The following is a 27,475-nucleotide window of genomic DNA, read 5'->3' as shown; positions in this document are numbered from 1 at the left end:
TGGTTTAGTGGGGACTGTTAGCGTTAGGTCAGAGGTTGGACTCGATGATCTTGAGGTCTCTTCCAACCTAGAAATTCTGTGATTCTGTGACTGTCATGAAGAGAGTTTACGTATCCTTTTCTATCAACAGCACACATGCTTTGTGCTCTGCAGCATGTCATCAAATTCTTCAGTTAATTACTCACTAATTATAACTCTGTTGAATGGCTACACTGTGGCAACCATATAATTATGGAGCATATAGTACTGAGCAGTTGCAAGGCTGAGCATAGTGACTGATTACAATAAATCCCCTGCTTATTGTTGGTATTTTTCACCTGCTTAACAACTGTAATGTTTGCCTATCATGCTCTCAAACTCCGAGCAATATATGACGTGTTAGAAGCAGAAGTTAATTAAAGTTAAAAGCAGGTAAGCTGTGTTGAAATGGCAGCATATCATGACAAATGTATGTTGAAACAAAAACCTGGGAAATGTCCCTTCACATCAGCCACAGCATTCCTCTCTCACCTGCAGCATTACTCACTCACTGAAACTGGCAATGAGAGAAACAGACCGTGATGTTGTACAAGAAAAGTGTGTGGAGGCAAAATCTCAGGGCAGCTCACAAAGCAGGGGAAGGAGTTCAGCTTGTGTGTTCTTCCAGGCTTCCAACATCACCAGGGGGAGAAGCCATTGAAAGAGCTGCTGGAAACTTTGCCAACTAATGAGTCCTGCAGGGACTCTGTTGGCACAGCGGGGCTGCCTGGAGCACCTCGTGCCCCTGTCTAGCCAGCGGGTTCCCCCTCTCTGGCTGGCAGGCTGCAGATGATGCACAGCTGGCTCAGGCTTCCCAAGCAGTCTCTTACATCACAGGACATGTCAAACAAGCATTTTAAAGCAGTTTCCTAGGTTGCTTTATGCTTGCAGGTACAAAGTACAACCAAAGATCTGCATCTACATTTATAAGAGAAAAAAAAATCCATCCCCAGAACAATATATTTTTCTTTAATTTTCCAGAAGTCATTTTTTCTGGTCCATCAAGATACACCGATGTTCAGAATCTGGGAAAGTGTATACTAAGCTGTCACTGCCATTAATATCTTGCACTAGCCAAGAACTAGATACAAAGCTGTTCAGCAAAACACTCTAATTCATTAAAACTCTGTGAAAGGCTTGCTTGCTCACATTGCTACAAGTAGTTCTTAGTTTGTTCTCAGAACGGAATGGTGAAGCGCGAAATGTCTGATCAAAGGGTTTTCAACTTCAGATTTAGGAAAGTGAGTTACTCAACATTTGTGCTGTGCTTCCTTCACTAACAATGCCACCTGCCGTATAAATACGCACTCAGAGGAAAGCCCAATAGTTGTGATGTGCAGAATATCTGAATAGTACATAGTCAACTTTTCAGTTCCAAGCAAATGTGATTTTTTTTTTCTTCTTTTCACAAAGATGAGCATCTGTTATAATGTGCTGGTAGTCCCTTCCCAGTGAACAGAGGTTGACTCTTGAGTGGCCCTGCCTTTTTTCTATATTTAAGGGCTCTGAAAGTTGACAGGAAGCCTACTGTGTTTGCATGAGCTATTAGGGTAAAAGGACTGACAGTGCATTTTGAAGCTGCTGTCTTTACTGCTGGTGTTCATTATCAAAAAGAATAAAATGTTTTAGCAAGATATGATAAATTAATGTTGTATGGACATTTGCAACAATTGGTGGGTCTGCGTTTGGACTACATTAGGAAGGAGATAATTGCTGGTGTAATTACACACAGCACCAGACTGGTGTATCTGACCTGTGGTCAGATACAGTTTTATGCCTGTACTAAAATAACAATATTAATTCAGCAATCAAATATCACCTTGCTCTCCTTTCAGAGTCCTCTTAGCACTGTTACAGTCGATAATGCATCTGCAGTCTTTACCTTTTTCTCAGAGCGTTTGGTTTGTTTTGGAAATGTTCCATTACTCAAATGTCATGTAACCTTCAGTGTAAGTGATAGCTCAGACCTGGAAGAGTTTCAGAAGACAACAAGGAGGGTATTTACTACTTTTCAATGCCTGTTGAGAATGATAGACTGGTAGACTCTTCTATGGATGATATACGTAAAGTGCATGGATGTTTGCCAGCATATTTAATATATTTTAAAAAGTAGATTACTAAAAAGCTGACTCCAGAGGGACAGCAATAGACTCTATGCTCTTTATTCTTTACCCTACTGCAGTTCCGGTCCCTCCTTTATTTTACCTTTTCTGTCTCAATTCAGTTATATTTTTCGATTGTTGTAACTTGGCCTGACTCTAGAAAATCTGCTATGAATTCACTGATATATTTCTGCATCTTTGAACTTTTTTTCTCATTAAAGCAGCATTTCCTTTGCAATTTTAGCATAATTCACCCTTAGGATACTTCTTTACATTCATTTGCTTGAGATCCACAGAGTCTCACCAGGGGTCAATTTGACCCTTTTTCTCTTCAGTCAGTCTGTCTCAGAAAAATACAACTCACAACTTTTAAGATTTCTTTAATTTTGTGAAGAAATGGCCTTCGAACATTGTCAAGGTGAGGCCAGGTTGTCAGCCACAAATGGGAGCAGGTTTCACTTTACCATTCTTGTGCCTTCAGATTTTGAATGTTTTTGATAATAATATGAAATGCATCTCCTCATTCCAAGCTCTCTTTGGTCCTTAGAAGTTCATGCAAACACAAATCTTGGATGGTTTCTTAGACTTGGGAGCAGGGAATTTGTAGGCAAAAATATTCAGGCTTGGATTTTGTAGAATGAGGTGCAGGGATATGTCATTCAGATCATGGGATACAGAGGAAACTGCTACATTGGAACCCCAGGCAGGCCCATGTGGAGCACTGGGAACAGTGGCTCTCTTTAGCAGGAGGCCAAGTCACACTTGGACAGCACCACATAATAGCATGGGGTCAATAGTATCACTGCAATAAATAGGAGCATTGTAATTTACCCCCATGTCTTAGCCTTACAACATGTAGAAGAAATAAGAACACTAGACCAAAACATTGCTTCTGATTCCTGTTCCATGAAATGTGGGTATCAGTCAAGAGTTGTTATGAGCTCCAAAAAGTTCAGTTGTCTGAACTTTTACCAATTATACAATTCAAAGAAGGCTGTTCTTGTAAAGAAATGAGCCAGAGGCATATGTGATGTAAATCTACAGTTCCATTGAATTCAGAAGAACCAAGAAGTCTTGTGCTACATCTAGAAATATGATGGGAAATGATAAATAAGTGACGGGAAATGAATCATTTTAACCCTTAAAAAAACATATCAGCATGCAAAAATCTCAGTGATGCATATTTGAACCATAAGCGAATGGATTTGGACACATGGCTGAGAATATCTGTGACATAGTTCAGACTCTAAATTATCTAGAAAATAAATCTATAAATGTTAGAAAGGTGATGGGTGGGTTCACTAGGGCCCTGCCCTTCACTCAGGTCTCTTTCACATACACACGGTGCCATTCTAGGCAATGAGAGGAGCTGATGCAGAGGAATGTGGCTCTTTTCAGGTCATGGAGACGACTCATTTTCTTTGCAAACTTTTTCCTTTAACTGTGCCAAGGATCATTTACTGATTTAAAAGAACATTTCCTTCTTTGAGAGGGAACAAACAGCAGCTCTGTTTCATCTATATCAAGAGGTATAGCAGTGTGCAAGGGTAGCCAGGTGACAAATAGGCAGCCTGTGCCTGAGCTCTCCCATTGTTGAACGGCACACAGAGCTTAACCCGTGTCAGGAGCTGCAGAAAGCAAACGTTTGTTGCACATGCTCTGTTAGTCCCATTATTGGCTCTGTAATGAACAAGCAAAATGGGGCTGTTTTGTGACACAGCTACTAACACTAACACACACTGTCATTCATGAAGGAAATTCAATCTTGTGATTTCAATTTAATTTGGAATTAACCATTAATCATCTTTTCTCCCCAGATATACAGAATTGCCTTTGTGCTGAAGGCGGCTGTACTCACTGGGCACACAGGCGCAGGGAGCGAGTGCAGGCTGCGGCGGGCGGCAGCGGGTGGTGCTAAGCCTCCTGCGTGTGCTGCTCAGACCATGCCAGGCTCCACTGGCATACTCAGCAGCTGGCTTCTGTTATTCTTAACGGGTTCATCTATCAAACAAGCTGATAATGTTGCATTAAATCATAGTTCTCCTGAGTCTATAGCTGTAGCTCACCAAACGTGAATTAACTCCTGCTGCCACCCCTCCCTGGGGAAGGCATCTGGCTCCTGACTGCTGGTGCTGCACAGTGTGGGGCAGGGAGACTTGCACATCCAGGCTGCAGCATGGGGACAAACCAGTGGAGGTTGGCTGGGGCTCCCCTGTTCGTCTCAGGAAGCCTCACCAATGATGAACTTGGTCCGGAGTGAAAAGTCAAAGTCCAGCCCAGCCAGGCGCGAGGTCTCCAGCTTGGAGGGCTTTACCAGTTTTTGCCCACTTACAAATAGCTAACTGAGGGATAATGTTACGACAGTATGAGTGTGGGTTTCTTTTTATTGTCGTTGTTTTGTTTTGTTTTTTGGCAATGATCAGGGTTTGTGAGGAATAAAATAGAAATGGGGACAATGTAAGGAATTTTTATGAAGGCCAAAGAATTTTAAGAAAATTAAATAAACTTTGGAACTTTCTTGGTGACATACTTTCTATGAGAACACAAACCTCCATTAACATAATAGGTAAACTGACTGGGTTAGATGAAGTAAACTGTTTTTCCTTGCCTCAAACCAAACGTGTTTGTGTTTTTTTTAATTTTTCTGGAGTATTACTTTTTTTTTTTTCTTCGTAGAAGAGACAACACAGAAGGAAATCTCAAATTGTTTTGGTTTGACCCGTTCACTTTTTTTTTTTTTTAATGTTTCCTTTATTTTCCATTACTTTTTGTTGTTGTTCATATGCTTTCTTGTCTAGTGACTCTTCTCTCCTCAAAATCGCGCTGTTTGCATTAGGCTTGTGCCTGCAGCTGGCACAGGGCAAGCAAAGTTGGTTCTTTAACCTGCTCAGAGACTCTCAATGCCAAGGGTATTCTTTAATGACTCTTATGTCTGCCCACTGATCCATCTGAACTGTAACTGAAGTGGTAGAACAGGGCCGTAGGGCAGTGATGAAATAGGCATAGTATGCTAATCCATGCCCTTGGTTACTTTTCACCATGTGCATGTCAGATAAGATCCAAAATCAGCTCCCCCCAGCCCTGAAATTCAGACAACAAAACCAAACAGCAATCATATAATTCTGTTTCTGTATTTTCCTTGCTGACCAAGCAGAACTCGGAGAAATACTTGCCTTTAAGCCTATCAATTTGACACTCTAAAAATACTATTTGATAACTTCTGATAAAAGCTCTGTATTTGTTTCTGTCAGATGATCTATATTACCTAATGACCAAAAGAGTTTCAAGAGGAATTGCTGCCATTCTCTGCATTTTTCCTATTGTTCTTTAAATTTGCAAGATTTTTTTTTTTTATATTCCTACCACTGAAAACAATCTCAAACAGCTATGTAAAGAGCAGAGCTTCTTACAATAGGAAAGGGGGGAAAAGCGTAATAGATGACTGAGCTGTTCTCTTTCATTTTTTGACCTTTAATTGAAAGATTGAAGATAAGTAGTTCCTGGGAGAAAGCAAAAGGCTGATTCACTTACCCTGTAGCTTTGACTGAAAATGCTTCCTGGAAGCCTTGCTATATGTTATGAATCATCCTCTTGTCATTCCAAGAAGTTCATAGCAAAGTAAAATGTTAGAAATGGATTGATAGTGGAGTGACGGGCAGTAAGGCCTAAGTGAGAAGTTAAAGGTCTCAAGATAATACATTCAGGCATCCCTTAGGACATTTCTGTAAAGCTGATGTTTCTGACCTCAGGAATCCTTGTCTCACTGCATTAGGATTCACTGTTCTCTTAGAATAATGTCATTTTGAAAAGTTCACTTGTTTTTTATGGAGTTTTAAAAATGAAGACTGTTTCAGATTTCTTTCAAGGAAATCTGATGGAGTCAGCTTTGCTTTATGTTTATGGGATTATAGAACACATGGCCTTGACTGTTTGTAAGAGTGCCATTTCAAACCCAGCAACACAAATAAGAGGAGTAGCTGTAAAACAAGCTTGATCATAGTGAGCACAAAGGAAACTGTTATTAAATCCTTGAGTGTGGCATGGTATTCTATGGCTGGAGTAGAAGAGGCTTTTGCATCTTTTGAGGAAATATAACAGGATAAGAGTAGTAATTCCTCTTATTGGGGTGCGGATCAAGCATTTTAAAGTATCACAGGAATTCAACTGATCTTGAAAGTATGTGATCCATTTTCTCTTTATACAGAACTATATCCACTCAAGATGCTTGCTAGGACAAGTCCTCACTGTTGATACAAGAGTTTGCTTTATACTTTTTAGAAAATGTAACTGCTTCCTTTTTTAAGATAAACATAAACTTTTTTTTTTTTTTTTTTGAGATGATAATTCATTGACCATTTGTTAAGTTGAATACCAGAAAACTGAGTCCCAGAGAACCATATTTAGAGTTCCTCTATGTTCCTATATACGGTATTTTTATGGCCTTGTGTAAGGCTAAATTGAGGAACGGTACATTTTTTATAGTTGCTCACATTTAGCCAGAGGAGAGCATAGGGGATGAACACACCTTTTGCTCTGCTGTGATATCTTGTCATGCACACTTGCTCAACATGCACCACTTCCAGGTCTCCCCAGGGACACTCCCGCTGGCCCTAGAACTCCACAGCAAGAGGCCAGGAGGAACACAAGATAGTGTGTGCTGTTACCAGCTTGTTGAAAGGTCAAGAGTAGCCAAATATTTTCAAGCCTTTTTAAAAACCTTGATAGGTAGGACTACCAAAATGGTAAAACTTTGTTGACGTGTTCCCAATTTACACAAGAACTGAAACAGACTGTGAGATGTTTCTTAGATTGACTGAACAGTAGCATTTAAAATGATTTCAGCCTGGGTTTCAAATGAGCACTTCACTGTGGTGAATATCATAGTGAAGAGTGAAGGTTTATATGCCTTTTTCTGCTGATATTGTTTAGCTGGAGACAGCTTTCTGCAAGACTGTATTACCAGGGCAAAAGTGCATAGATTTAGATTCTGAAGGTTATCTTTCCAGTGGAAAAAGGTACAACAGAGTGTGCATTTTCTTTTTAAGTGAAGTTTTTGAAGAAAAATATTTGCTAAAATAATACTAGTTGAGGGATGTAGTACTGTGAGCTTTAAACCCCTCATTCCTCCAGTATTATACTGTGGTTGCTCATTGTTTTGTTGTTCATGCTTGTATGCATTGCAGTGATGTGTTTTCACCCTTGTTTTTTGCTTTAGCCATGGACTTGTTGACTTGTTTGTTGATAAAAGACAGTGAGTTGAATGAATCCCAGGAGGGGATGGGATGGTACCTCAGCCCCTCCTATGTGGGATGTCATTTGATTTGATTTATATAGTGAAGACTTAATATAATGTTATCCAAAGTGCTTTTTAGGATTGATTTATCTACTCCTAATTTATCGGTAATTGGGAACTATCTATTGTTACCTCTATAAAGGTCAGCTTCTCCTCCGCTTACTCACGTGAGTAGTGTAATTGATTGCAGTGCAGCTGCTCATGAGAATAAAGTGAGGGGCCCTGCTGATTTGCAGCCATGTTGAATGGGAACAGCTCCAGTAAATCTGAGGTGCACTGAGGTGTTGAACAATACGACTTAAGAGCAATACATCTTACCTCCTACATACCTTAGTGTTGTTTCCTTTCTTAATTAATTTGTCTAGGGTACTGTTAAGAATAAATTTTGACCCTTTTACAATTTTCAATTCTACTTGTCATGAGATAATCCTGGATAGCCTCAAATCCTTTACCAAATTCTCTGTTGGTTAGTCATCATCCACTTAGAGCAGGGCTGAACAAGCAGGGTTTCTTCCAGCTCTGTGTACTTCCTTTAGTGTGCCAGTTGTATAATCATGGGAAGGTAACCTAGGAATGGCGTTACTCCATCGTGTTGTGAAAGTCTTAGAATTTAAGCTCAATATACAAATGCAGAAGGGAAAATTGAAATTTGAAATATAGATACATAAAGAAGTATGCAGAAATATTGTTCATGGGTATTAGGTCTTTACCTGTATGTGTGCTCTTAAAAATCAGTCCTATAATTCTACTTTCCTGACATTTTTCTGAAGTGAACGGGGTCCATATGCTTGTTTTAGTTCAATTATTTTTGACAGTGTTTATTTCTGACACATTAACCTATTGCTTGTAGTTACAGTTATCTCAAAGGACTGGAATTAACATTTTAATAAGATATAATCTGCTTTCATTCATAACTTTTGAGTTTTAAATTATAACACATATAATACTTCAGTGTTAAATCATTTGAGGGATTCTACAAAATATAGAGATAATTGAAATGAGGATTTAAATTTGGATTATTGAAAGGAGGATTAAATTCAATCTGTGAACAGCTTGAAATATTTTATGCTAATACAAATATAAAAATTCTGTCAGATTTAGAGCATCAAAACCGCTGTTCATTGGGAAGCAAGAAATAGATATATTTTCCTCTAATGCTGAAATAAGTTAGAATTGTAAAGGGGAAGAAGAAGACTTTACTGACAGATGTGGAACTATAGGAAATAATAAAATTCAGGAGTTAAGCTCACACAAGTTAATAGAGTTCCTTCAAGGCAAAAATAGGAAAAACAGGGCTAAAAGGTACATGTGGTGGTTTTACTGTGCTGGGCAGCTAAACCCCACAACTGCTCTCACACTCCCCCTCCTTTAGATGAGGAGGGGGAGAAGTAAAGCAAAGAACAACTCACGGGTTGAGATAAGGATAATTTTAATTAAAGGGAAATAATTATAATAATTAAATAAAGACTACCATGAACTAAACAATTTAACTAAGGGGAAATAAAAGGGAAAGGGGAAAAAGGGAGGAAAACAAACAAACAAAATAAATGAAAGCTATATGGAAGTGCAGAGGAAAAAATTACTCTACTTCCCACAAATGAGCGATGATTGACCACGTCCTTGAAGCAAGGCCTCAATGCACGCAGCCAGTGTTCGAGAGGAGGACCGACGTCTTCTCAACGAGAGCCCACCCCTCCCCTCTTCTTCCTGTTTCCACCTTTTATTGCTGAGTGTGACACCACATGGTATGGAATATCCCTTTGATTGGTTTAGGTCAGCTGCCCTAGTGATGTTTCTCTCCTCACTTTTTTGCCCACCCCCTAGGAGGGTTAGAGAAAGGCCCAATGCTGTGCCACTGCTGCTCAGCAGTAGACACAACACTGGTGTGATAACACTGCTGTTCCAGCTACAAGTACAGGGTACGGCACTGTATGGGCTGCTGCCGGGAAAGTTAACATTCCAGCCAGACCCAGTACAGTACATTCCTATATCTTCTAGTCCATCTGCATCCTTCAAAGCAGTATATGCAGGATAGCGATGTCAGCTCTGTCAGATGTTTACCTAACCTTATGCTCAGGGCTTCCATTAGCAAGAACTTTCCAGTCTCCCCATATGAAGTATTTCCAAGCTTTAGCGTATCTCCTATTAGTTAAAAATCTTCCTTCCTATAATTACCCACTATGATATGCCTGTTCATCTGGACCCAAACAGTATTCTATTCCTCCTGGCAACTGGCATTTGTGTGCTTTAAGACTGCTATATTCCTCAAACACCCCATATACACTGTTTCTTTCCTTAGGCTGAACTACCCAAATTCCTTGTCATAATTCTCTTGGTCTTTTTTCACTCCTCTTTCCCTTCACCAGATTGTCTTCAGCTTTTCCACAGCTCTCTTCAGTGTTCAGAAGAGATGCTAAAACTGGGCTTTGATGCAACCCAGGCAGCAGTCACTCTCTGCAGACAACACAGTGCAGTTGATTTACACTCATTTTGTAATCTGCTACCTGGCTCTCCTGCTGTCCTCACTGTTGCATTTTTGTTTCTGCTTGTTCCTGCATAAACATTGCTCCTTATCTTTGGCCTTGACTTGTTTTTTCTTTTTTATTTATTTATTTTTTTTCATACTACTTTTTCGGTTAGTCAAAATCATTTTGATTTCTGTTCCAATGCTCCAGCAGACCTGCAAAACCTCCTTGTTTGGTGTCATCTGCAAGTTTAGAAAGCAGCTCTCCATCGTGAAAGTTTGAATAGAACCAGATCCAGGACAGAGCACAGTTTAGATGTAGAGCTTAGGGATATGGTTTAGTGGGGACTGCTAGCGTTAGGTCAGAGGTTGGACTCGATGATCTTGAGGTCTCTTCCAACCTAGAAATTCTGTGATTCTGTGATTCTGTGATTCTCCCTGAGATGGCTGCCTCCTTACTGTGTCACAGAGGGAAATGATATTTGTTGGCCATAATTTGTTCTTGCAGAATGCATGTTGGCTGTTACCTGTCTTCTTGTCATCTGCCAGGTACTTACAATAACTTTTAGTTCCTTTTTTCCCCCCAAGAGTTGAAATTAAGCTATTCAATAAAAATTTCCAGCCACTCTTGCCCCCCAAGCCTCTGCCACAGATACGCTTTTTTTAATATTAGGACTGTGTTTATCCTTCTACCTCCTTCTTTCTCCAAGTTACTGTAGACAATCACTTATGAGATTCTTTCAGCTTGTTCTCTGCATATTTTAGCATGAAAATCATCAGGTCTAGACTGTATGAAATCACCTTAATTACCTAAATATTCTTGTTCTTTTCTTCTTCTCTGAGACCTCTTATCTTTTTTTCTTTTTTTCTTTCCTTTTCTTTTTTTTTTTTTTTTAACTATTTAATGCAATAGACTCCTACTCATAGCTGACTTGTTCTCTCTGTTAGTTTACAAAGGTGTACGTCCCTTCTGACAGGTCCCTGAGCATAATACACTCAGAGTATTTTTGCTACACTAGAGCTAAGGAAGTTACAAAGATGCTGTGGCAGAAATGCCATGTGCCCTACCATAGCTCTCCAAAGAATCTCTGAGTTGCAGAGTGCTGCACCTGCAGAGCAGAAGGTAACGGGTTCAGAGCACTGCTGCTGCTGCAAATATCTGCCAGGCCATGGAGGGGCAGGCTTAGCACACGACAGGTGCCACTGCAGCTCTGAGAGCACCTCTGCAGGACATCCCTGATGGTCTGCTCTGCTGCTACAGGTAGTGCGGTCCTAGCACTGCTGTTGCCTTTGAGGGACTTCACGTGCTGCAGTATAAAAGCAGAATTTTGAACCTTGTTATGTTGTGTTGTTGCAGTTTCCTCTACTACTACTACTTTCCTCTACATGTTAAGATATCTACTTAACATTTGATCAGTTTATTAATCATAGAATCGTGCCCAGAGGGGATGTGGAGAGACATGCTCTCCAAATCCTTGCGCAGGGACAAAAATAAAAATTGAAGTGTTTCTGGCAGATGTTTGCCTTATTTGTTCTTAAAAGCTTGTCAGTCCTTCTAAGTAGGTTCTTTAATGTCTCACTGTCCTAATAGCTAGTAAACTTTTGCTTATGTTAGCTAAATAATTTTTGTTGCATGATAAGGCTTATATTTTCTGTCCTGTCCTATCCTCATTGAAAGGGAGAGAAATTTCTTATCTTCCTTTCTATGGCAATCATATGTATGGGCAGATTGCTGTCTCATGTCCAGGCAATACTTACACCATTTCCCTTGAAATATATTTAAATATGTAGAGGACAGAGAATAGCTTGGTCAGTTTTGGAGCTGACAGAATGTAAAATCATGTATAGATTCTGCTGTTAACCTAAAATATGTTTGATCAGCTTTTCTCACTTCTCTTTGCGCAGTGCTCTATAATACTACCTTTATATCATTACCTCTTTATGTTGTCACAGTTACAAGTTGAAACAGGATAAACCTATGGACAAATCAAATATCAAAGCAAATATTTGATTTCTGTATAGTTTCCAAAAAGCAAAATTTATCCCTCGTATAAGCAGATACAATTATTTGGACTTAGTGGGGATATGCTGAATTACCAAGAGTCTAAACTGTCTTCCAACTGCAATCTTGGTTACTATGTACATGTATGTGCAGCAGCCACAAATCGCCTGCCAGCAGTACTCTATGAAAATATAAAGCGTATAGGGACATGTATATCTGGTTCTGTGGTAAAGTTGTAACAGAAAGTAAACTGAGGCTGTTAGAGTAGTATTAGGTACCTTCAGCTTGCACAATTAATGAAACAAAGCATACTTGTAAAACAATTTGTAGGGGACTGGCACTGCAAGTTTTTCCAGACTGTGGGCTAGATAAACTGCTTCATGTTTAGCAAGACACATGTAAGGACTGCAAGCTGTGACTGAGAGACACAGTCTCAACCCCCTTCTGGAATCAAAAGGAAGAAATATTAGGATAAGAAGAATTACATCTTACAATTCATAAATTGATGGAGTGACTTGGGGAGAGAAAGAGAGGAAGAATAGTAACAATCAACAAGAATATTATTCAGCAGAAGCAGTAAAAAAAACTAATGAGAATAGAAAACCAGGATTAATACCTTCTTATTACAGATGAGATATTGATACTTCACCATGTGAAGGGTGAACCTTGAGTTCAGAGGAGCTGATGGCAAGCAGACTGGAGGTTACATGTGGTTTCGTCATCTCCCAGTTATAAATCTGAGCACTCTCAGTGGTATCAATGCCTCACAGTACACTTCTGGGAAAGAGAAAGGAGGAACAGATAACAAAGGAGATGAAGGCAGAATAGGCTACATCAGCATCAGATATGCTAAAGGGTTGCATTTCACTCTACATGAGTACTATATTGAGGCCAACTTCACTCCAAGAGCAAGTTGCTTCCCTGATATAAAAAGCAGAGTGGAACAATATACAACTATTATTTATGTCTGCATAATATCCATGCAAATACAATTTGTGTTATATTTGACTTTCCAAAACTGCATGGCAACTTGCATAAATCATTGCACAGGTGCACAGAGCACTTTGTCAGGTACTAGTCTGGCACAGCAACTGAGCCAGCTTCTAATAAAAATCTACAGCTCTCTGCATCATGTATTGCTTGGAATCACACATATTTCAAGGTGTTAAAGCTGAGCAGTAATGCTGGAATTAAAAATGAACGGTATAAAAAAGTAGTTCTATTATATAATTAAAGTGAAATTGGAGCTCATTTAAATATTTCTGTCAAGTGTCAGCATTTGACTTTTTTCAGGATGCATGTTTTCATGGAATAATTAGAATATCCATACCTTCTTGTTCTTCTGTATTCTGACTTTTCTTTCCCGTGTTTTCTCTCTCAGTAATATCAGTCAAATTACATGAAGTGAATTGGATGTTGCTCCTAACATAGAGCATCTTGGGGAGATACAAGAGAGAGCATAAAAGACCTATGCAATAAATAGCATATGTAAACTCTGCTGGGCCTGAATAGTGAGGTAAATTTAGGAGATCCTTTTTGTGATATTATGCATATAACAGCATCCCCCAAAAATTGCTCATAGGAAAAGACCTTTGTGGGAAAAGGACGTAGCCATTGCCATATTTGAGATAATTGAAACCAATGACCAAATGCTTGTTAAAAGTTAGTTATTAATATTTATGCTGAAATTTTCAAAGGAGCCTAAGGGAAATGAATTCTCCTGACTCATTGAAATTCAAAAAGAGTTGAGTGCCTAACTCCCTTAGCTTCTGCTGAAAATCCCAGCCTTAATCTCTGTGTGACAACCTGATTTTGATGTTTTACAAACCATACTGCCAATAATAAAGATATGCTTAGAAAGCTGGGAGAATACTTAGTTCCTTTATTTTGACATAATTGTTTAAAGGACTTCAAATGAAAATTTGTAAAGTGAAGCAATTTCCAGCTGAAAGCCCTGTAACACAGGCTTCAGAATGTATTAGTGATGTAAACATATGCATTAAACTTTGTAATGGAATTTATGAAACTTAATGAGCAGATTTTTATTGTGCTATAATACTATGTTGGAGCTATTCTTCCTTCTTCATTTTTCTTTGCCTACAGCTACAAGTTTGACATGCCATATTATTATGTTGTCCTAGTTCACTGTATGTTTATAATGTTACCTAAAACCAGAGCCTTTATTTGAAATTGCTGGCAAAAGTGATTGTGCATCATGCCTTTCATTCATATGAGAATGATGTACAAAATGCTCACAATCATTTGAAAAATAAGTTGAAAAATAAGTATTTATTTCTAGTGTTATTGCAACTGTGAATCTTCAACTAACCAAGAAAGCCTAGTCAAATTCTTTCTTCAAAAACTCATTGTAGCACTGTGAATAAATACAAGTGGGTAATGGTAATTTTAACCATCAAATGGATGTTTTGTTCAAAGACACTAAGACGTATGTGAATATGCAAATTTTGTTCTTAGTTATACTTCCGTAATCCTACTGTTGTCAATCTGATTGCAGAAGCATAACCAGGGAAAAGGAAAGAGTTCCACTTCTACTGATATATCTGCAAGCCTGACTCCATCATCCCAAATTGTTTTATGTATAAAATACCCAAGGGTGGAAATAATTTAATCTTTCAGCTAATTGCTTTTCCAAAAATGAAGTAACCCACAAAGTCCAAATCTTCCTGCACAACTGGGAATTCTGCTGAAGTATTTGCTGTCAGAAGGGATGGAGGATCCCTAGCTGTATCAGCAAGCTCTGCCTTTAGTAACTCTGCTTGTTGCACATTATTGTTATTGTAAGCTATCACCTTAAACCACAGGTCAAGTGTTCTTATAGACTCATAGAAATACACTAGTCTAATAAACATAGAAATATACTAGTCTAATTGCTAATGAGTGAACTATTGTAGTTAAACTACACTATGTTATAATACTGCAATAGGATTATTTCAGTCTTTCAAATGACGGGCAGTATTTTCAGAATGATGTTTCTTTGAGCTTGTTTTGAAACCCAAGAGTTGTAACAAAGCAGAGGCAAGATGTGTACAATTCACATTATCATTATCTTAATGTTCATAGGTATAAATGTTAAGGTAACTGTAGATGTAGACAGTACACCCAGGGAGAGATGAACCTCTCTTGTATGAAGATCTCTCTGAGATCACTCTTCTTGATTGCGCTGCACCAGTCCAACCGGACCTCACTCTGGCCCATGGACTGTTTGGCTCTACCTATTTACTCATGCACTGGCTCGAGTGCCACATATATGAAGTTAGTAATGCACGTTAATAATGTTAGTAATGCATGACAATATCATGCCCCATTGTCCCCCTGGATCTAGAGGATTCCCTGCTTGCCTAAATGAATGTACACTGAAATAGGTCTTAAAGTTAATCTTACTGTATGGCTGAAGAGCTAAATACCTCTCTCCCCCTGCTATTTTTCTAGAGTACTTTTACCACAGGCTATAGATACGTTACTTACATATCTAAGGGACCAGTTGGCTCAGACTTGCCAAGCATCCCAACCAAGGCTTTGTTTTAATGAGAGAGTGTTGCATTCTGTGGCTTGCAGCTCAATTAGCTGTGGGGTTTTAATATTAATATGCTTGATTAGTAGTACAGGTAACAGGTAGAGGTGGTTGAACTTCTCACAGTTTGAAAATATGGGGGAAATAATTAAACAGAAGGAAAATGTCAACTTTTTTGTTAGTGCTTCTCCACCAACCACTTTGCTTAATTATGAAATTCTCCTTTTTAAAATTTGAAAGATTAATATATATATATTCCACAATTTCATAGTTCTTTCTTTTAAACAATTCTAAAAATGAACCTTTTTCTTCCTACTGTAACTTAAGTTTCTCTGCCGAAGGCATAGAACACAAAATATAATAGTGGCTGCAAATGATAACATAGGTTATCTTGGCTTCAGAAGCTTCTTTCAGCTCCTCTCGTTTGAGAAAATCTTTGGTACTTGAAGATCACACAGTGAAATCCTGACCCACTGAAGGCTCCAGTATATTCAGTTACACTTACGGGTAACAGAATTTAGCATCTTTTTTTTTTTTTATGATAAATGTGCCCTAAATTGTATCTGTGCAGGTCTTCTTTATAACCTTTTAAAAATCTAACTATTCAACAAGGCAGTGTCCAAGTTGTAGAAAAGCTGTTAAGCATTGCCAATCCTGTTAACATCATTGTGATGAACACAAATGCAGTACGAGTCATCTGACAACAGACAGCAGGGCAAACCCTCATCTTCCTAAGCAATTCTACCCATAAAATTGTAGAACAATCTTTTCATCCTTGTTTTGCAAGTGGAATGGTACCTTTGTCTTCAGAAACTTGTAAACTGTCAATGCCTGAAACATCACACTGCGCCTTGTCATGCCCATTTATATGAGACTGATTGTGTAGTACTAATCTAGAGACTTTGAAACTGCTTCACTTGCTAAATCTAGTTGAAGTTTGAAAAGTGCTCAATAAATCCCTAGAGTGCTTTAACTTTGAAGAATTCTTTTGCAAGCGAGACAAACAGGATTAGTACTTGTGGCATCCCATAAAGGGAGCTCTGGATCTCCCTTTCACTGACAAAGCACCTTTGTCATTTTTCCTCCCATTGACACATCTTGATTTGAAAGGTAAGGAGATCAGTAGGTTTATAACAGCATCTTTTTAGCTTGACCTTAATAAAATACCTGTTGAAGTCTCTGTATTACTAGCCCATGATTCTGGGCTTTCTAATTTATCTGTAAAGTTTGTTCTGGACAACATTTTTTGATAGGAAAGTGTGCTGAGGTCAGTGGAAGGTTTTCTAATCAATTCCAGTGGCTCTGGATCAGGCTATAAAATTTAATCATTTTGTCTTTATTTCTTTCCTTATTTCTTTATTCTTTTCTTCCTTCTTTCCTTTTCCCGTTAAGATTCAAGCTCCATCAGTAAATATAATCTACAACTAAAAAAAAAAAAAAAAAAAAAAAAAAAAAAGATGAATCTAATGTGATCACTGTAATTAAGGCTACAGAGTACAGAAATCATTTGACATTCGTAAGTATTTATAAGTATTTTAAATGACTCTTTTTAAATAGAAACCTTATAAGCTGCTAAGGCTAAGCAGCTTGTACTTATGCAGGTACTTTCATCTGTGTGCTCAAATGGCTTTTAGCCTCCTCTGCATTTACTGAAAGCACTGGCAACCAGCAGCCCTTATATTCAGAGGAGAAGCAGACTCTCCTCTGACAGCTGGGAGGTGCAAGCGGGATGAAAAAACAAGGCCTGATACTCACCACTCTTTCCAAACATATTCCAAACATCATGACCTAGTTTGTAAAAGCAATGGAGGACTGTCTTGTATGCTGTACATTGTCTGCAGAGCTAAGAGAGGGATTTTGCTATCAGGGAAAATGCCTGGACAGTTACGGTGACTGGAAATTTAGCTCATTCATTTTGGAAGTGTTTTAAGTCCATCAAAAAGAATTCTGTACACAGAGATGAAAACCCAAGTGACTGAATCACACAAAAGCCCTGCTCAGCCTCTTCAATGCCTAGGGAACGCTGGCACCTTCTGAAAGGCAGTTTGCCCATTTCGGTTGAGCTGAGCACTTACTTTCCCCTGCAGCCATTCTGAAAGACAGACAAGGTGTTCTTGCACTTGGCCATCCCAGATGATGACCTGTGCAGAACACATGAGCAAAATATTGAGTTTAGCTAGTGATAGCCAATGGTGTGCAAAGGTTGCTGTGGTATTAGTATGGCTGTTCCCAAGTTCTATATAACATTTGAGCAGCTGAGAGTATGACTTTAAGAAGTGTGAGGTATTCCCTATGCCTTCTTCAGGCAAAATCAAAGCCACTTTGTCGAAGGAAATGCTACAAGCATCCCCACTGCAGGCTCTGACCAAAGTTGAGGCACCCTTCACCCCTTAAATAGGGCCTGGGCCAGTGTACAGAAAGGTTTCATAAGATTCGGCACAGAGAAAACTGTAAAGGAGTAAATGAAGTAGATATGCCTGGGCAGAACACTAACTGTGCTGATGATACTTCTTGGCAGAGCTGCTTTATGCAGGTGAAGCAATGCACTGGAGACCCACAAAGAGTAAGGTTAGGTAGTCCGTTCTGGTACCTTGATATACAGAGTAGATATTTGTAGAGCGAGACTGGATTTCAGATACAGTTTTCTATTTAACATTCCCTATTCATCCAGTGAGGTGTCTTGCCCCTCATTTGGTCTTCAGTCTCCAGTGAACTTCCTCTGTAACCAGGATTAGTGAATTCTGCTACCAGGGTTGAGGGCATTTGTGTCTCAGCCTTAGTCTTCTTCCTGTCTGCGTTGTCTGTAGAACACAGTGCTTTGTAAAGAACAGGAAATGCTTTGGCCTGCAGAATTTTTCAAATTATGTTTAGCACAGAGGAAAATCATCTTTGACAGCTCTGCAGAGTCCATTCTGAGATAGAGTAGACATTTACATTGCTATAGTTTAAAAAGGTAATGGCATACAGATTTAAAACTAGCTACCTAGATGTTGACATGACAGATTTTAAGTGGCTTTAAGCCTCTCTAATGTAAACAGTACTACTAATAAAAAATATATATTTCAAACTCTCTCTCTCTCTCTCTCTCTCTTTTTTTTTTTTTTTTTTTCCTTAGGGGAAACCCTGCAAAGATAGCAAATGTGCATCTTTAATTTTTCTGTCACTTTACAGAAAGGCAGCAAAACATGCAGAAGAAAAGCCTTTCTCTCTGGCTGCTTTCCCAAATGTACTTTGAGTTACCAACCACATTTAAGAGGCTGCTGGAGCTTCTTTGTACAGTGAGAAAGTGCTGAAACAGAAAAAGCATTGAGCAGAATATGCAATGACTTTGTCACAATTATGGGCATCAAACACAGGGTTTTCAGACACAAACCTTTATCCTGCAGATGTTTCAGCTCAGTGTGTTGATCAGCACATTGCTCCAGAAAATTGCCTGGCTTATCAAAAGGTGTCTGTGCTCTCCTTGCACAAAACCAGCATAGCCTTTTCAGGACAGCTACTAGTTTGAGAATACTGGAGCTAGCAAAATTGTAGATAAGCAATTGAAACATTCCACTGGCACACCTTGACTCCTTAGAGAAGCTGCATCTGTAGTAAGCAAAAATATTGTTCATTACAAGTAAAATTCATCACTTATGATGTATGTAGGATTGTAATATTTGCCTCTTTCTATAATGATCTCCCATGGTAAGCAATTGCCTTTGAAGATATTGGGAGATATAAGCTAAGTCATCGCAACATTTAGTTTTCCTTTCAACTAAAATATAATTCATTAGTAAGTGATAATTTTCATGGTACTATAGATGCAAGACAGAGTCCTGTCCTGGTACTCTCTCTTTCACTTAGGTGAATTTGTGTCAGAAGAAAATTTAGTTTTATCTCTGTATTGTCTCCTTTGCTAGAACAGTAACCACCATATAAACAAACAAAATGGTGGAATGCTACTTGTTTCTATACCGAGAAATATCTTTCCTTCTTCACCAATGTGATCAGTGAATTTGTGTCTTTTCTTTGCCAGATACCTGCTTTGTGTCATTATGATTTTAAGTTCTGAAGATGCTGAGGACCAGCAGCAGCTCCTGCAAACTTCATTGGCAGCTGGGAAGAATCAACAGTGAGAATTCATCCTATGGGTGAGTACTCAATGGAGTTCCCATCACATTCTTATAATGACAAGACTTCAAATTACAGTTTGCCTTCCCCTATCGGTCTGATGATTGAGGGTTGAACATTTGGGTCTGGGTTCACCCACTTAGGTCTCTGGGCATTTACTTGAGACATCAGGTTGATTGTTCAATGCCCAGGAAGTCACTGCTATAGGGAAGATTAGTTAGCAGCAGGCAGAATTGCCCATCAGAAGAACCTCCATCCCTCTTTGTGTCTCTGTTTCTATCTCCCTGCTGGCATCTCAGACCAGTGCCTATCATTAATGAGATGGCTCTATTTTCATAATGTGTTAGGGAAAACAGACTTTTGCCAAGGAAGCACTAGTTGGTGCATGGGTAAGATCAACACTTGTGGACAGGGAAAAGGTGGATCTGTACCAGCTTCCTGAAGAGCAGAGGAGAACAGGGAAGGATTTGTTCCGTCTCCCCAGTATACTCACCTCATGTTCTTCCAACCCAGATAGGCCAAGCTAGAGGGAAAAGTAAAGAAGCAGAATATTTCTCTGCCTTTTAAAAGAGGCAAAAACAAAATGTCACTCTTCTACTCGCTGTTTCATAGGGAGGAAAGATGTGGCCATAATTCAGTCTAGTGCTTACTCATTATTTCTACAAAGCATTTTCACTTTTGTTCAGAAATTTTGTAATTTCATTTGGTAAATCTGATGTGTTCTACTGTGGAACAAAATGGAAGTATATTAGAGAAATTGTAAGGCTGAGGCCTTTTTACCTCAGAACAACCCTTTGGATTTTGTTAATCAGGTACATTTTTAATTTACACTGATAAACATTTGACAAGTAATCAGCTTTGGAAGGAGTATGATTTACTGCTGCCATCCAGGTTTGTTCTATTAAAAACAGTAATAATGTTTGGCACTGCTACACCCAGTGTAAGCAAAGGGTAGAACAGATTTCCCAAGTGCTAGCTGCCGGAGTGTGGTTTTCCATGTCCTGCTGAGAAGAGTTTGCCAGGTCCAGGCCTGTTCGGATCAAAAGGATGTGGATAAACAAGAGTAGAGACTTTGTGCAAGTTTGTCATTGTGTTCAAGGGTGGATTATTGAGTTTGCTGGGATTTCTCCTATTTTATTCTCCTATTTTATTTCTCCCGGATTTTGAGATTTTCAATTTAGTGCTGTGAAAGGAATTAATTTTTGAAGAGAAATTTGAGTAGAATTCTGTTTAAAAAAATGTTGTAAATTGTCTTAAACTTTTTCTAGCAGAAAATTAAGTACACCTTGTTAAGTACACCTCGTTGAGGTGTTTTTTTTTTTTTTTTTTTTTTTTTTTCTTTTCTTTTCTACCACGGAAGGTGTTTTTTTCCTTCAAAAGTAAAGATTTGTTTTCATTAAAAGAACAAAAACCTGGAAACATTTGTTTGGGTTATAAATCCCCTCCCATAACAATCTGAGTTGAGATGCCCAAACTTTCAGTATTTTCAGGGAGGTGGGAAGGAAGATACAGGAAAGAGGAACTTCCAAAAAAAAAAAAAAGTGCATCTGTACACTTTGCAAGAATGGTCATGTCCTTGGTCTGTACATGCTTTTCTTTATTGCAAAACTGTCTTTGGTCCAGATATGTAACAAGTTGCAGCGGAAACAATCCTTGTCAGGTCCATTTAGGCACTTCTGGCTATCAGTTACTTTTTCCATAGATAGTGTATAAAGGATCAATAGTTTCCTTTCTAACTCCATTATGCAGGGAGTCCAGACAATATTAAGAGCTGTTTGACGGACAGATGAACGACTTTACCATTAAACAAAAGTGAATCATTCACATACATGAGAGCCCTTATCTGTTGAACAGGAGCAGGTATTCACCAACTTGTGCATCAGTGCAGCATTCCTTCTTTATGGGTGATTGCTTAAACAGTGTGGCTGTGACCTGCATGGTCTGGATGGTAGAATGTGACAGGTCTCAGAGGGCTGCAAAGGTTATGTGCCATTTTGATTATTTTATTCAGTTTGATTCCTAGCTTTTCCAAGCTGCAGCCTAGTCCTTTTCTGAAACCTCTGTGATAGCTGTGTCATCTCACAGAACTATTGCCAACACTTTATTAATATGTTTACTACTTTACTGGAGAACTGTTTTCCTTTCAGGTATACCAGTTTGGAATGAAAATATTATTTTTGTAATGCACTAGAGTGTTTTTCATTTTGTGTGAATACAAACTTTGGTCTCTCTTTTCATCCTTTCTATCGCAACCTTTGTAATATATTTGATTGATAGATTTTATTACTATGGCTACTCCTATTTTTTACAGCAAATTTTATTTGTGAGAGTAGTATAATGTTCTGCCCTCATTCAGCCTACTTTGTTTATTACTGTTTATTGTGGTGTTTTTGTTTTGTTTTGTGGTGGTTTTTTTTTTTTTTTCCTACTGTTTTCCTTAAAAACAATCTTGCTGCAGAATAAGGAGCCTCTCATATCTTTAAATCCACGGTGTTCTGTACTGCTACCTTACAATGAAGAATCTTATGCACTGAAATTTTGCTGCCTGCAAGCATTCAGAAATGAAAATCACACAGAGAGCTTCCAACTTTTGATGTCTTTTTTTTTTTTTTTTCCCTTTAATTTTCAAAACTATTTGAAAAAAAAAAATCTTGCTGGGCAAGTCACAGTGGTTTACTTGCATACTGCAGGCTGATTTAGGATGCTTATTCGATCAGTCTGCTTCTAATGACAGTAGAAATACCATAATGGATGGAACATTCTTGGTCTGTTCTAAATTGGATTAGATGGTTTACTAATGTAATACTGGCAAGCCAAATCAGCCTGTGATGCCATGGGGATTCATCTATAGGGAATATGTGATCTCTAATGCCCATGTGCTAGCTAAGTGCAGTCATATCTTTTGATTTAATAAACCATTTTCATATTTCCCAGCGGTATGTGTGTCTTTGAGTAGGATGAGCTAATTGGTAAAATCACACTTTTTAAATGAAACTTTATAACTTGCTGCTAAATGGAAGAATACTAAGTACTTCAGTCTTAAAAGATTTGAATGCTGTTTACATTGTTTCTCTTTGATAACTCAAATGTGGAGGAATGGTTAAGTGAAATAGGACATGTGGATGTTGGGCAGTTAGGAGGCAATGGGCTAGTGAAATACCGTACTTAATTTACATGGGTCTGGGCACGTACACAGCTGGCTGAGAGCCAATCAGGCTCAAGGACACGATGCCCTTGAGGGATTGGGAAAGTCCCTAAGGCGGGACGGTAGCTAAAAGAAGGAGGAACCAACTGAAAAGTGCGGGAAATGTTAGCCAATCCTGAGTTTAGTTTAGGAATATGTATGAGTTGATTATGTTCGAACTAGATAAAAGGCGACTGAGCTATCCATTAAAGTTTGAAGTTCACTGTTCACTCATATTGAGCGTCTGTGTCTTCCTTTCGTCGACAACACTCAAATGCTAAGTGCAATGCAAAAATTTGGTGTTCTCTGTTAAAAGACCAAATTAATGATGCTGATATATCTTATAAAATGCTCATTCATTACCGAATTAAGGAGTCATAGAAGGTACACATCCTAGTAACTCCAGTATATTACATCTGTCTTCATTCTGGTCATCACGATTCCATTAAAATTAACTCTTGATATACAGACATTTATGAATTGATGATCCAAGAAATTATTAGGAAGTAGATTGAGAAACAAGGAAAAATTGTACGGTGCTTCATTCTTGAGTGTCATTCTTGAGTGTTTATTAGCACCGCACTGGTTGCTGATGTGCTTGCTGCAGATGTGCCTAACCTGTGGGTGGCAGATGGCTTGTGCAGGTAGCAGAGAGGCACAGCAGAATGAGAACTGCAGAATTACAATGCTAAAGCTTCCTCTCGGTTTAGATACATCTTAGTGCACTTGTATTAATAAATAGCTTTTGCTAAACTGAATGTAGAATGTCTTCATTATGCCCAAGTAATTTTGCTGTTAAATCAATCATCCTATACCAAATGCAATATGCTACAATTTTGTGACTGGTTTGATAACAGAAGTCATCTTCTGGTTAAATTAAAAAGTTAATGCATAAATACACACACTATATATGTATTTTTATATATATATATACACGGATATATATATAGCATATCCGTGTGTATATATATATATGAATGTATATACGTGTATATAGTGTGTGTGTACACGTATAAACATATAATAATAAATATTACATTATAATATGCTATAATTATTATAATATTAATCATATTAATAATATAATAAAATATAAAATATAATTAATATTAATAACATAATATAATAACATTGTAAACTTATTTATTTATTTGTGTATGTGTGTGTATTTGTATATATATATATATATATATATATATAGTATAAAATGTGTCTCCTCGATATAATTGCCTTAATTCCAATAGTCATGGTGTAATGTGCAGAGACCTGAAATAAAATATTTCTTTTTCACTTTTCCCCTTTACTTAGCAGTACTTTGGACTTCCATGCAGTGGTTTGTTTTGAACTATGTACCACATGGAAGCATGTGTTTCTAACCTAGCCACTCAGAAAATACCAGATTATAAAACAATGATGTGCTGGTATACAGGAAAATTATTTTAGACCGATTTCATGGTTTAAAGAATTTATTTTTATAAATATTTCTGTCATTCCAAGTTCTTTTCAAAGTGAATAAATCTATTTGGAAAATGCTTTGAAAAACAGTACCATAAAAACAATGAGGTTCCTAAAATTTTGTCCAAAAACCTTTTCCAAGAAGCAACATAAACAGAAAGCATGGGAGTATTTATTAATCTTTGTCATATGTTTTGGATGATTTATGCAATCTCTGTATAGCCAAATATTGAAATGTCAGTCAGCACAATCATCAGTACATCATTCTACATCAGAGCTTGACTCCTCACCTACTGATTTTTTAATTAGAATGGGCTTTAGGTATTTTTGCTTTGAATGGCAATCTATCAAATACATCAAGGAAACTCAGACTGTTTTTAGCTTCCCAGATGTTTTAAGTAGCAGATGTTTGATCTTACTGCCACTGAAACACTGAAAGTTGTCTTATCCTTCATTAGACCAGTTATCTTCAGCAGGCATTTTTAAAATATTTTCAAGTTTTTTAACTGCTACAGAGTCATAATGATTTTTGCACTATCTTCCTCAGGTTCCCCTGAAAGTCTTGTCTCAGTGTAGTGTTATGTATCTCTGTTTCCCACTTTGTTTTGGTATACAGGCCAGAATCTCACTGTAAGGTGGTCTGTGTGCATGAGGAGATATAATATTAAGGAAACACTTGTAGAGATTTTTTTCCTTTGGCTAGTTTGGCCAATCATGACTTTTTTTCCAGCAGGGAACTTCTTGATAGACAGGACGGCTGTCCTTTGACTTATGCTACTAGCTATAAAACTTTTCCAGCATGGTAAGACACTTGTGGTTGTAAATCAATTTTAGGAGAACCAGCATTCAATAATGTGTAATTATTCAATATTCAATTCAATTCAAAAAAATTCAATACTTGTTGAGTTAGTACACTACTGACATGAGGGGACACCTTTTCAAATACAACTGCTTGAATTGTGCACAAACATTTCTGTGCATGGACAGCCACTGAGTTTTGTATTTGTTTGTCTGTGTGTGAACACATGCTGGCTGTTCTGTCTTCAAGAGATGCTGATGTACTGGAAATTTGACACTGAAGGCTATGTATCATCTCTGACATGTGAGTGTTGCTGTTATGCTGTAAATTTTGTCTGTAGCAGAGTTAGACAAATTAGAAGAGAAGTACGATTAGAAATAACGTTATTAGTTAACATGTAGAAAGCATGCCAAATGCAGTCATGAAATAAATATGTTTGAGTTTACTTTTGAGTAATGAACAATAGCCTAAGAATTAACAATGGAGCAATGTTACACATTAAAGTATCTAAATATATTTTTGGCTGTTGGCATACAACTCTGTAGTGCAGATGTTCCTGATAATCTGATAGAGCAGATGCTACACAGACTTTGTATCATACCTATACGGAGCCCCATGAGTCTGACTAGTGGTAGATACATAAAATCTGCTGAAGAAAAATCATAAACTTATCTATGTAATTACTTATCCCATGTGCAGTGTTGATAGACATATGATGAATGCATTTTTTTTGAGCTTGTCATATAGTGATTTGCAAAAAATAACCACTTTGAATAGAACTGAAAATAACAGGGAGAAGTGTTATATTTCCAAATGCCACAGCAACATCAAGACCTTGTGCTGTGACTTCAGTGACTGGGACACTTTTGTCTGTGTCTAGTATTTCCAAAAAGCTGTTATTTTGAGGGCATGTTTTACAACAACTTTAACATCGAAGCATCTGGATTATCTCAAGCTGAAAATGAAAGGTCCATGTTTTGGACAGTGATACAGACATCCTAAGTTTCTAAACTGAAATAGTAGAAAAGAAAATGTAGCTATTACACATGGAATATATTTACTTTGATTTTGGGATTCATTTCCCTGTGTTCTGTCCAACAGTAGTTCAAAATTCTGAGACTCTTTAAAGACCCTGCCATAAATCCATTGCTGCCATTTTCCACAACTCCATAGGGCTATGAAAAAACAGGCTTTGAAACCCCGGCTCACCAGTATATAAGCTGTCTGAAATCTCTTCTATCTTTTCTAACAGTCCAAGCCTTATAACTGATTCCAGAGATGCCTGACTTTACTGATGAAGAGCTATAATAAATAGTTCCAATAAACATTTCCAAAAGTATTCTGATGGTACTCACAGCCATGTAAAGGTTTAGTCAGTAAAGAGCTACAACCCAGCAGTACTCCACCATCACTAAACTGCCGGGAAGATAAGCATAGAGATGCTGAGAGTGTTACAACGCACATTGCCAAGCACACCATGCCTTGTGCAAGAGAGGAAAAAAAGCTGTATGATGATGATGATGACTTAGAACAGCACAGGAATTATGTTCCGTTTTTGCATTCCACCACTTTGTACTCCTTGACTTTCAGAAATGACCATTTCATAAAAATTGTATTTGCTTTCATTTGATTTACAATTATTGAAATTTTAATAAGGATTGTGCAGTGACTCCAGACATCCTATATTGTCAGTGAGAAATTATAACTTTATTGCAGCACACACTGACAGCCAACTCATAAAAATGAATGACATTCTATATCATAACATCTAGTAGGCTGTTCAGCATGTTAATAGCTCACTTCATCTTTTTTTAGCATAATGAGGCAGACAGTGTACCAATATTCAATGTGAAAATGAAGATTAAGAAAATTTGAATTGAAGCAAGAAAGTAGCATTTAGCAGAGGTTCAGGCAACATTCAGATAAAAAGTTTCAATTAAAGTACTGTTAGGGAGTCTTTTATCACTGAAGCAAAGCTTCGTTACCAAAGACCAACACTAACTACAAAAAATGTCTGTTTCCAGCTGTACTTAGCTTTTGAAATACTACTTCTGAAAGTAGTATTCTGAAGTATTTGTCTTATCCCATAATACTTTTTTTATAGACTCAATTGTATAAGGTTAGATCAATTTATAATAAGCTATTTTTTTCATAACAGATCAAATTAGAAAAGTGGAAACTATTTAGGAAAGGGAGCAGACAGCTTTAGGGTTAACTCAGAGCATGCTTTTTTTTTTATTCTAAAAATGGATAAAAACATTTAGTTGCCAATGAACAAACTATTGCCATATAAAACATAGATTATAACATATGAGTGTCTCTGAAGTAGGATATTAGGAAAAGGATATATATAGATCTACTTCAACTCCAAGAGATGCAGTTACAACAGCAATATTTATGATACAGAAGTACTACTTGAAGATATAAAGAAATGCAAAGCAAAGCCTCATGGCTGATGATCTGTCAAATTGCATTACAGATCGCTTTTTTGCTACTTCTATGGGCAGTTCCTA

General features: G+C 37.8%; 1 long non-coding RNA gene across 1 annotated transcript in view; it reads left to right on the top strand.

Moving 5' to 3' along the window:
• Positions 1-27,475, top strand: part of LOC311442597 — a 119,121-nt gene that overhangs the window by 66,716 nt on the left and 24,930 nt on the right. Inside the window, exon 2 of the long non-coding RNA XR_014696769.1 lies at positions 19,430-19,544. This is a non-coding gene — a long non-coding RNA (uncharacterized lncRNA). The remainder of the gene's footprint in view (positions 1-19,429; positions 19,545-27,475) is intronic.

The sequence above is a fragment of the Aythya ferina genome (genome assembly GCF_964211825.1).
Source record: "Aythya ferina genome assembly, chromosome: 11".
Lineage (NCBI taxonomy): Eukaryota > Metazoa > Chordata > Aves > Anseriformes > Anatidae > Aythya > Aythya ferina.
This window is presented reverse-complemented; position numbering and strand designations above follow the sequence as displayed.